At 44.2% G+C, this 12,585-nt stretch overlaps 1 non-coding gene across 1 annotated transcript; it reads left to right on the top strand.

Moving 5' to 3' along the window:
* The first annotated feature begins 2,241 nt into the window (after positions 1 to 2,241).
* LOC142438439 (small nucleolar RNA SNORA31) lies at positions 2,242 to 2,374 on the top strand. Its single transcript, XR_012782812.1, has one exon. It is a non-coding gene; the product is annotated as a small nucleolar RNA SNORA31 (small nucleolar RNA).
* Positions 2,375 to 12,585: the final 10,211 nt, after the last annotated feature.

Below are 12,585 nucleotides of genomic sequence, written 5' to 3'. Positions count from 1 at the left end.
AGATGACCGGTGCTGGGGAAATGCCAATCATGTCAATTCTAGATCACATCCTCAACTGAGTTGGAGAAACCTTTCCAACCTTCTGTTTGCGTTCCCGTCCATCCTCTACTTTGGCAGTCTCACGACGGTTCCATGTGCTGCCCAGCGGAAGCGTTCTCAGTTCCTTAGGGTTTTCATGGCTGTGACCTGTGAGAAGCAGATTTCCAGACTTACCTTCTGAGGGCGTCCAAGCTGCCAAGTTAGCAGCCCAACACATCCTGTGCCACCGTGGGACCCATTGGTAGGAAAGGGGACCTGCATTCAGGAAGCCAGGAAGGGCTTCAATTCAAGGCTTCTCTCACCTTTTGTTGTTGAGCCTCTGAGGACTTCCTGCCTTTTACTGGTTCTATGGTCCACAGCTCATTTCCCAACTGTGATTTGTCTCATGCCTGCAAGATAGCAAACTGTCAAATAACATCTGCTGGGTTTTGTGCTAGTAATTTTCCCTGCCATTTATGGATGTCATTTATAGGCACAGTGTTGAATGGTCAGTGTTTGAAAATATTAGTGACCAGTTCTGGCCTAATTTAACAACAAATTAAAAAAGGATTTTATAGGAAAGATATTTACAGGGAGTAGTCATTCATAATACGTATACATGCACTCCTCAAACTCTGCACTCATGGCAACCCAGCCGATGCTGGCCCACAGCAACCCTATAGAACAGGGTAGAACTGCCCCGGGGCGGGGGGTCTGAGACTGTAACTTTATTTGAGTGCACAGCCTCATCTTTCTCCCAAGGAGCACCTCGTGGTTTTGAACTGCTGACCTTGTGGTTAGCAGCCCAACATGACCCACTATGCCATCAGTTTCCTAATCACACACTCAAATTCAAAAAACCCAAACAATGTTGACTCATAGTGACAGGGTAGAACAGCCTCTCTGGGTTTCCAAGGCTGACTGGTTAAAGGGGTAGAAAACCCATCATTTTCCAAGGAGCTGCTTATGGTTTTGAACTGGCAACCTTGAGGATCACAGCCCAACATGTAACCATTATGCCACTAGGGCACCTATTCATACACTGGGAGAGGGCATTTCCTTAGAAGGCTAATAGAAGTGTTGTTACCAGCAGAGGGCAGTATGCTGAGTGGTCACAAAAGATTCTGATTTTTTTCCCCTAGTTTTTAAACTCTGAGAATTCTCAACCATGCAGAAAAGTGGAATGACTGATACCACTGTGTTCTTTCTATCAAAATTCAACAACATTTTGCTACATTTGCTGTATGATTTGTTTGGTGAACAATCTGAAAACTGCATGCAGCATGACCTTTTTTTATTTAAAATATGTGACAAAATTTATATATTTTGGTATTGTATTTCTGGCTCGTTTTGTTTTTGTATTTTCATATTAGGGTGTATCTCACAGGTGTTATGTCATTGGAGCTCATATAACACCTCTTGAAGTTGTGTTATATGTTTTTCCATTTTTCGGTATATGAAACCAGGATTGAGAAACCTATAGGGACAGCAAGTCGAAACAGAGTTTCAGGGGGAGGAGGGCACAGCGGTGCTGGTGGTGTGAGAGATGATGTCAACGTGTCCACGTAGAAAAAGAACGTCTAGAAATGGATTGTAGCAAAGTGGGTGAAGGGAGACATCGGACAATGTAGGACATGAAAAATTAATAATAATTTCTAAATTATCAAGGGCTCGGGAGAGAGGGTGAGGGAGGAAGGGGGAAATGAGGAGCTGATACCAAGGGCTCAAGTAGAAAGAAACTGTTTTGAGAATGATGATGGCAACAAATGTACAAATGTGCTTGACACAATGGATGGATGAATGGAGTGTGATAAAAGTTGTAAAGATGATTTTTTAAGAATCAAACAATGTATTGCATTGAGCAAGTCTGCTGCAAAATCCCTTGGTAAAGTGCTAAAGCACAAAGATGTTACTTTGTGAACTAAGCTGTGCCCAGTCCAAGACATCGTATTTTCTATCTCCTCATGAGCATGTGAAAGCTGGTCGATGAATAAGGAAGATCAAAGAAGAACGGATGTAATTGAATTATGGTGTTAGTGAAGAATATTGAATATACCATGGACTTCCAGAAGAACAAACCAATCTGTGTTGGAAAATGTACAACCCGAAAACTTAGAAGCAAGGAGGGCGAGACGTCGTCTCATACACTTTGGATGTTATTAGGAAAGTACCTGGAAAGGTCATTATGCTTGGTAAAGTAGGTCAGCAGAAAAGAAGACCCTGGAGCATCCTCTGATAGACCTGGGACAATTGACCATTGTTCTTCTGGTTTGCACTAGGATGCGAAAGAATACAAAGTCCCTGCGCTTTCTGCCTGTCTTTGTGGCAGGTCCAGATGGAATGAGGGATTACATAGCAAAGAAAAGAAAAGAAAAGAGGACCCTCGTTGGAATGGATGGACACAGTAGCTGCAACAATGGGTTCAAACACAAAAACGGTGTGAATGGTGCAGCATCGGGCAGTGTTTTATGGTTGTTGTTGTTGTTGTTTACCTGCTATGCACAAGGTCGCTATGAGTCACAACTGGTTGGGAGGCACCTAACAACAACTGTGGGGATTGCTCACCTTGATTGTGGGCAGCTGACCCCTATAGCGGGGCGACCATGAATAAGAATCTGGGACTGAAATGGGTCGATCTAATGCTAGAGAGGGAGAAGGCACAGGCCAAAACCGGGAGCTCAGATGAGTTCAATGAGTAGACGTGTCCAAGCACCAGACTGGCCAGGGCCGCCCTGAGAATCTTGCCCACAAGGACATACACAGTCCTGCCAAATACCAGGACTGTGCCAAGACCGCTATTGTTGGCCTCCTGTGCAAAAAGATATTGTCACAACTGTGCTAGTCAGCACAGCAAGGGCTCCGAGTAGAAGAGTCTTGACCTGGCAGGGGTACGACTGTGGATGGGAAGCAGGCCTCCAGAAACGGATCAAAGTGGAAGGCATTGCAGATGTCTCAAGAGTGGGTGAACACAGTGGCCTAGGTAACTGGATCTCAAATGTTGGATCCCAGGATCCCTCTACAGTAGCTCCAGGAAAAGCTTAAACAGTCTTGACAAGAGTGAAACCCTTTTGAGCTGACAGAAGCCATGATGAACTATAAAGGAACTAGCTGATATCAGGGAGGCAGGCTGTGCTGACAAGTGCAATGGACTGTACAGAAGGACATGTATGTTCAGAAGGCTTGGAAGAACTAAGAGCAGTTATTGTTCAACTAAGAATGGCTAACCGCAATACCCTGCTTGCTTGCATACCTGCACTTTACTAAAGCATAAAAACCTTCAGAAAATTAGACAGGCCACCTCTCAGTCTCCTCTCAAAGAGGGCTGACGGTCCCTGCGCAGGCAATAAAACTTTTTCTTTTGAACTTGTCGGCGGTCTGGGTTGTTTTCTTTCTGGGAACGGACAGAAGGCTACAACACCCCAACACTGTTAAAAATGACTGAGACTGTCAGAGAGGTTTTGTTTAGGAGGGATATCACCCACCACCATCAAGTTGATTCCTATTATATTGGGCTTCCAAAGCTATAGACCTTTGTGGGAAACAAGGATTTCTCCCAAGTTGTCTCCCCCAAATATATGCCAAAGTTAGCTGCTTGTGAATGACTATACACTTGGAGGTCATCAGGAGTAGATCAGGGGTCATTCTCCCTAAGGGTTATCAGCCATCTAGAGCAAGCAGTCACCACTGCTTATCCCACAACAAGTAGGGCCCACTCCCTTCTGATAAGGATAGCAGTTGTCTGTTTCCTTGTAGGAGACACCAGAGAGGTCAAGCCCACCCAAGGGCGGCCAAGGTTAGGCCACCATCAAGAAATCTAGGGTCTGCCCATCTTGTCACATGTATACCCCTAGTTCCACCCCTTCTTATCATGTGTGCACCCCTAGCTCATCCCCTTCCTGTTACCCCTATGGCTATTGTACATCCCCCTCGTATAATGTGTATGCCTATTGTACTGCCCCTTCCTGTGACATGTGGTTACCTGTAATCCATGACATAGATATAACCCTGGGTTATCAATAAACGGGGCCTCCAACCTCCTGCAGGGTACTCAAGCAGCCTGCTGGGTCCCTGCCCCACCTAGCATCAGCCTAAGCTGATCAGCAGACGTGGCTGGTAAGATCATAGCCATCCGGGAGGTGAGCATGCTACTATGAAATGTGTCTGACTCCATTATTCCAACCTCTCTTCCATCTCTCATGTGCTCGATGACTTTAATATAGAACTCATATATCTCAACCACACAATTGTGCTTTCTGAAGCCGTGCTTAGTGGTGGGGGGCTGGCACCCCACTTCCAGCCACAGACTTTTGCAGGAGCCGAATGCCACATCTGTTGGGTTCTAACTTTACGTGGGTTATAGTTTTCAATAATTCTTTAGAAATCAAACCTGGAATTTATAAAATAGAAGAATACACAAGCACACATTCCATCAACTACCAAAACACTGAAATCATTACATGGTCTCTGTAAAACTCCACATAATCCGGCCCTAATGACAGTGAAAAGGGCAAAGAGTTCTTGTGATTGTTTGGTGGCATGAAATTGGCTTAGCCTCATCCTGGTGTCAAGGACAACAGAACGAAACACTACCCGGTCCTGTGCCATCCTCACACTGTTGCTAAGTCTGAGCTCATGATGGTAAGCATGGTGTTAGTCCATTTCATTGAGGGTCCTCTGCTCTGCTCTAGTCTGCCAACTTTAACGTCCTTCTCCAGGGACTGGTCCCCTTGAGCTCAAAGCAAGGGAGACAAAGTCTTGCCATGCTCACTTCTGAATTAGCTGTACTTCTTTTAAAACAGGGTTGTTTGTTCTTCTGGCAGCCCATATAGTCAATCTTCTTTACTAACACCATGATTCCAATGCCTCTATAATTCATAACCAAACCCCAGAAAGACCAAACCCACTGCCACCTAGTTGATTCCAATGCATAGAGACCTTATATAAGATCTCCAAGACTGCAAATCATTGTAGTAGTTGACAATCTCTTCTTTCATCAAAGGAACTAATTTTTACATAATCAATAATACATAAGTAAATGTCTTTCTGGTATTCTCTGCTATCAGCAAAGATCCATCTGAAGTCAGCAATGATATCCCTGGCTCCATGTCCTCTTTTGAGGCCATCTTGAATTTCTGGCAGCTTCCCATTGGTGTACTATGGGAGCCATTTAAAAATGATCTTCTGCTCACCTTCCAAACACTATCTCTGAAGACAAATGGGTGCAAAAGCAAATGTGGTGAAGAAAGCTGATGGTGCCCGGCTATCAAAAGATATATATCGTCTGAGGTCTTAAAGGCATGAAGCTAAACAAGCGGCCATCTAGCTGAGAGGGAACAAAGTCCATATGGAAGAAGCACACCAGCCTGTGTGATCATGAAGTGTCAGTGAGATAAGGTATCAGGCATCTAAGACCCAGAAAAAAAAATAATACCCAAGGTCAATGGCGGGGGCGGGGCATGGAGTGGAGACCCAGAGCCCATCTGTAGACAATTGGACATCCCTCACAGAGGGGTCACAGGGAAGAGATGAGCTACTCAGGGTGCAGTAGAGCACCGATGAAACACACAACTTTCCTCTAGCTCTTTGGTGCTTCCTTCACCCCACTGTCATGACCTCATTTCTACCTTACAAATTGGATTAGACCAGAGCATGCACACTGCTACAGATAGGCGCCCACAACACAGGGAATCCAGGATAGATAAACCCCTCAGGGCCACCAAGGACAGTAGAGATACCATGAGCATTAGGGTAGGGTCAGGGGAGAAAGAGGAAATTGATCACAAGGATCAATCTAGAACCCCCTCCCAGGGGGACGAATAACAAAAAAGTGGGTGAGGGGCATCGGAGGAAGATGAAAGATATGGAAAAAAATAATCTATAACTTATCAAGGGTTTATGAGGGAGGGGAGGTGAGGAAGGGAGAGGAAAGAAATGGGGAGCTGATATCAGGGGGTCAGGTAGAAAGAGAATGCTTTGAAAGTGATGATGGCGGCATATGTACAAATATGCTCGACACATTGGAAGAATGTATGGATTGTGATAAGAGATGTAAGAGCTCCCAATAAAAATATTTTAAAAAAATTATCTTCAATAAAATTTTACATACATGTGATATTGATATTGTTTGGTAATTTCTGCATTCTGCTGGGGTGCCTTTCTTTGGAATGGGCACAAACATGGGTTGCTTCCAGTCACGTGGCTTTGTACCCAAATTTCTTAGCATAGGTTAGTGACTTTGCATAGACGTATGGAAGCTGTATTATCTGAAGAAGAACGTGGCATCAGGATTGGAGGAAGGCTCATTGACACCCTGTGGTATGTAGATGACACAGCCTCGCTTGCTGAAAATCAGGGAGATCTGAAGCTCTTGCAGGTGAAGAGCAAGGACTGCAACTCAGTGTAAAGACCAAAGTCCTCACAGCTGGACCCGTAGGTAACATGAGGGGAAATGGAGACAAAGTTGATGTTGTCAAGAATGTTGTCTCGCTTGGAGTCACAATCAATGGTCATGGAAGCAGCAGTCAAGAGCTCAAACGATGAATTGCTTTACATAAATCTGCTGCACAAGACATTTTAAAAATCATTTTATTAGGGGCTCATACAACTCTTTTTACAATCTGTACATACATCATTTGTGTCCAGCACATTTGTACATATGTTGCCATCAGCATTCTCAAAACACCCCCTCTCCACCTGAGCCCCTGGCATCAGCTTCACATTTTCCCCTCCCTCCCCACTCACCCTCCTCCTGACCCTTGATAATTTATAAATAATTATTATTTTACCATATCTTACACCATCCGACATCTCCCTCACCCAGTTCTCCACTGTCCGTCCTCCAGGGAGGAGGTTACATGTAGACCTTGTCATCTGTTTCCCGTTTCTCCCTCACCCTCCCTCCACCCTCGTATCAGCACTCTCACCACTGTTCCTGAGGGGCTCATCTGTGGGCAGAGGTCAAACGCTTACAGACATCCTCCCCAGGGTAGTTAGTCACCAGACTACAGGGTAGGTCTCTAGGGCAGTTAGTCAGCCAGACTATAAGGCAGGCCTCACTCCCTGCTACTGGGGACAATAAACTATTCCCCCTTGAGGCCTGAGACCAAGCATTCACACCCTATTGATAATGGTTCCTATGGAGATCTAGGGAATAGGTCAAAGTTAGGCCGCCATCCTGAACCTAGGATCCCTCCCCTTCCTATTGCGTGTATGTCCCTAGACCACCCCCCTCTCATTACTGTATTGCCTATAGTACAGCCCCTTCCTGTGACTTTTGTCCTCACCTGTAATTAGGGGGCTTGCACATCCCCAGAGAAGATAAAAGGGGCCAGGGCTACCATTAAACTCGCTCTCTCCCTCCACGTGGACCATCGAGTGGAGCTGAGGTGAGCATGCTACCATGAATTGTGACTGACTCCCATTTATTTCAATACTTCACTTCTATCTCTCATGCTCTCTGTAACTTTACTATGATCTTTACTTATTATCGCTGAACAATTGCACCTACCGGACCCGTAATGATGTGTTAGGGGCTGGCTTCCCCTGACACTCATCTGTCCCCGATTCCCCGTATTTCCAATTCCTATCCATGCCAGTGTACATCTTCCGGTCCAGCTGGTTATGTAAGGTAGAATTGGGATCATGATAGTGTGTGTGTGTGGGGGGGGGGGCGGCGGAGGAAGCATTCAAGAACCAGAGGAAAATTGTATGTTTTATCATTGCTACACTACACTCTGACTGGCTTGTCTCCTCCCCACAACCCTTCTGCAAGGGGATGTCCAATTTCCCCCAGATGGGCCTTGGGTCCCCACTCTGCACTCCCCCTCATTCATAATGTTATTATATATATATATATATTTGTCTTTGATGCCTGATACCTGATCCCTTCGATGCCTTGTCATCTCACAGGCTGGTGTGCATTTTCCATGTGGGCTTTGTTATTTTTCAGTTAGATGGCCTCTTGTTTATCTTCCAGCCTATAGGACCCCAGATTGTATATATTTTGACAACTGGGCACTATCAGCTTTCTTCACCGCACTTGCCCTTGCACCCACTTTGTCTTCATCGTTCGCGTCGGGGTAGGCTGGTGTGCTTCTTCCTTGTGAGCTTTGTTGTTTCTTAGTTAGATGGCCACCTGATTGTCTTCAAGCCTTTAAGACCCCTGATGCTATATCATTTAATAGCCAGGCACCATCAGCTTTGTTCGCAACTTTTGCTTATGCACCCACTTTGTCCTCAGTGATCTAGTCGGGACAGGCCGGTGTGCTTCTTTCATGTGGATTTTGTTGTCTCTCAACTATATGACTGCTTGTTTATCTTCAGGTATTTAAGACTTCAGGTGCTATGTCTTTTGGTAGCCGAGCACCATCAGCTTTCTTCACCACATTTACTTTGCACAAGACATTTTTGTATTGAAAAGCTGTTACTTTTAAGGACTTAGGTATGTGTATGTGACCCAAGTCCTGATATTTTCAATTGCTTCATATACATGTGAAAGTTGGACATTGAATACGGAAGACTGAAGCAGAATCAAGCACTGGAATTGTGGTGCTGAAGAAAATATTGAAAGTACCAATAACTGCTAAAAGAACAAAGAATTCTGTCTGGGAAGAAGTAAGACCAGAGTGCTCCTTAGAGGTAAGGATGGTAGACTTCATCTTCGTCTTACGTATTTTGGACATATTGTCAGAAGTGACCCGTCTCAGGAGAACGACATCGTGCTTGGTAACATAGAGAAGTAACAAAAAAAAGAGGAAGGCCTCTGACAAGATGGACTGACACAGTGACTACAGCAGTGGGCTCAAGCTTCGCAACAATTGTGCGGAGGTTGCAGGAGCAGGCAGTGGTTCCTTCTGTTGTGCACGGGGTCGCTGTGGGTTGGAACTGACCCAATGGCCCCTAACAACAACAACAACAGCAACAACAACAGACGAGTGAGTGGTCCTCGTGCTTCACCGCCATCAATTCCTGGACCCTTGTTGTTCACTAACTCCTCCAGTGCAGCTTGGATTGCTTCCTTCATTTCCATTGCTTCTTGATGATGTACTGCTTCATGAAATGGTTGAACGCAGACCGATTCTGTTCGTACAGTGGCCGCATATCCTTTAATCTTTTTGAAAGTTAATCAGTTCACTAAACTTTTATCATGAATTAGGTGAAGGTCTACAGAAAAATAATCCGTTTTGCATTCAATAAATTTATGCTTATTTTGTTTCCATTTATCCATTTCCATTGTTTCTCCCACTTCTGGTGTTTCCTGTTTCTGGTCTTTCCTTCTTAACAATTTGTCCTTGGGTAAACTCGGCCCTTTCAATGTTTTAAATTTGTTGTGGATGAATTGGGTGAAGGTTAACAGAACATTCTGATTCATCTCATTTCATTGCAATTCCCGCAATATACTGTCACTTATCCCATGTTCTCCCTCTGTTTCTTGTTTCCATTTTTGCTTCTTGTCTAACCCTCTGAACGTGGTCCTTGAGGAAGTGCTGCCCCTTCTTAAACTGTGGGATAATTGATCACAGAGGTGAGTTCAGTTCTGTGCCTGAAGAATAAGGACCACCCATCTATCTGAACAATACACCTTATATGTCCTAAGAATTTGAGTTTTGTTTCGCATTTTTTCTACCACTCTGTGCAGGAGTTTCTTCTTCTTCTTCTTCATCTTTTCTATGCAGGAGCTTCTAATGCAGTCCTTTTCAGAAAAATTGGTAGTGGTAGCCGGGCACTAGCTAGTTCTTCTGGTCTCAGGATTTGGAGACAGATGCCTAAGTGGTCCATTAGTCCATTACACTAGCTGTTTCCATTTGTCTTTGATTTTCATTGTTCTTCTTGCCTCTGGACCGGGAAAGACCAATAGTAACACCTTACATGGATGCTCATGTGCTTTTAAGACCCCAGTAGATACTCACCAAAGTAGGATGTAGCACATTGTCTTTGTGAACTATGTTATGCCTATTGACCTTGGGGTTCCCCTAAAACTGTGGTCCTGATCTCCGAGGCCCAGTGACTCATTCGGTAATATCTACCAAGTTTTCACAACTTTGTCTCCTATATGTGCCACTACTTTCATAGATACATTTGCAACAAAAAGGTATACATAAATAAATGTCCTATGTCCAACCTGTATAGATTTGTGGGCGTGCTCCCACTCTTCCTCTCCCACCTGTTCAGCCTGCATATCTCCACAAGCATGTACTAGTAGATCCCTGCAGTTGCAGAATATTAGCTTCTGTCACTTTGAACTCTTGTCAACCTCTAAGTGTTCTCCTCCACACCAGCACCACCACCTCCATTATTTTTTCCTTAACCTCCCTTCACCCAAGTTATTGCTTGTCTACCCTCCAGCCCGGGACGTCCCCTCCCTCCACGCCTCCTCCTGGTAACTTTCCTTCTCTTTTATGATATTTCCTGCATCAGCCAACATTTTTGAGAGATGGTGAAAACATTGTGCAATTTTATTACTAGTGAGATAGAGCATCCTCTGTGGGGGAGAGAGATTTGTGTGCTGTCCTGTGGCTCTGTTTTGAAATTATGTGTACATGTTTTATAAGGAGATAATCATACTTCTCAGATGTATTGGGGAGAAATGAAAGAAATGTGAACACTTAAGTATTTACTACATACAGTATATGACAATAAATATGGGCAATCACTTGCTTTGTTTGTGGAGCATCTAGCATATGCCAATCAAGCCTCTAGTGCTGAGAATTCAGCAACAATAAAGACCCTAGCAGACAATAAACAAGTGGACAAAATCATTTCAGAGAGTGATGGTGACCAGGAAGAAATGATTAGGCATGGGAGGGAGGGAGGAAGCTATTTAGATAGCTACTTTAATTGAGAGTGAGTAGCAGGTGGGGAAAGGGGGCCATTCATTAGAAGGTCTGGGGAAGACTGAAGCACAGGGAGCAGTAGACGCGGAAGACAAGAACAAGCTTGGTTTGTCAAAGGAACGGAAAGGAAAAGGAAAGCAAGGCTGGAGTTAGTCTGAAGGGACTGGAGGCAGGGAATGTTGTCCGACTTAGGAAGGGGGGCCTTGTATTGTTGTCCTGAGATGCTGTTAAATTGGTTCTGACTCCTAGTGACACTATGTATAATAACACCAGGCCCTACCCTACTATCACAATTATTGTAATGTTTGAGCCCATTACTACAGCTCCTTGTTTACCTAGCTTCTTTTTTACTGACCTTCGATTAGCAAGTATCCTTTACCAGGGACTGCTCTCTCCTGATAACATGCTCAAAGTGTATGAAATGAAATCTCATTAGTCTCTCTTCTAAGGAGCATTCTGGTTGTACTTCCTCAAAGGCACATTTGTTTGTGCTTCTAGGAGTTCATGGGACTTTCAATATTCTTCACCAACACCACAATTCAAATATAGCAGTTATTTTTCAGTCTTCCTTATTCAACATCAACTTTCATATGCATTAAAAATAAACGAACATAACTTATTCCCATTGTAGCAATTCCGACTCGGAGCAACCCTCACAGAACAGGGTAGAAGTGCCCTTGTGGGTTTCTGAGACTCGTTCCAGGAGTAGAAAACCTCGTCTTTCTCTTGAGAGGTTGGTGATTTCAAGCGGCCCAATTTGCAAACCACTGTGATACCACCAGGGTTCCGCATGTGTGGTGAAGTGGCTGAAAATACAATGACCTGGGTCAAGTACACCTTAGTCCTCAGAATGACATCTTTGTCCTTCAACCTTTTGAAGACGTAGCAGATTTGCCCCTGGGCATTGGTTGTGGATCAAAGTAAAACGAAATCCTTGCCAATTTCAAGCTGCTTCTCCTTTTATCATGGTGTCGTCTATTGAGCCTCTTGTGAGGATTTTTGTTTTTACATTGAATTGCAATTCACACTGAAGGCTGCCAGGAAGGCCTTGTAAACCATTGTAAAAACCTTGGGTTTTATTTTTTAAAGAGAGTATGAGGACATTGGACAGTTTTATTGCAAATGCGATACAGTATCCTCTGAGTTTGGGAGAGATTTGGGTGTTTTCCTGTAGCTCTGGTTTGCAATTATGTGTACAGTTTCAAGAGAAACTTTTCTGAACATACCACATTGGTTACATATCAGTGCCCTCTGGTGGAGCTGATGGCTCAGTTTATATGACTTCAGATTGGCGAAGGCAAAGAAAATGAGAAATGTATTCTTTCATTCAACAAACATTATTGAGTAAAGGATCACTGTTAGAAAGTCCTGGCTAGCGTAGGAGACAAATGTGGACCAGAACTCAAAATTAAAAGAGACTATGATTATTGCCCACAGAGAGACTGATTTGATTGGTCACATGGAGACTGAAGGAGCCCGGGTGGCCTAGTGGATTGTGTGTTGTGCTGTTAACTGTAAGGTCATCAGTTCGAAACCACCCGCCACTCCATGGGAGAAAGATGAGGCTTTCTACTCCTATAACAAGTTAAAGTCTCAGAAGTTCATAAGGGAAGTTCTACCCTGCCCCATAGGGTCTTTGAAAGTTGGAATTGACTCAATGAAAGTGCATTTCTCAGAAAAATTGATGGGAGCTCCAAGGGTATGGCCCTGAGCCATCCTTTAGGTCTGAAAAGGA

This window comes from Tenrec ecaudatus, chromosome 1 (genome assembly GCF_050624435.1).
Source record: "Tenrec ecaudatus isolate mTenEca1 chromosome 1, mTenEca1.hap1, whole genome shotgun sequence".
Lineage (NCBI taxonomy): Eukaryota > Metazoa > Chordata > Mammalia > Afrosoricida > Tenrecidae > Tenrec > Tenrec ecaudatus.
This window is presented reverse-complemented; position numbering and strand designations above follow the sequence as displayed.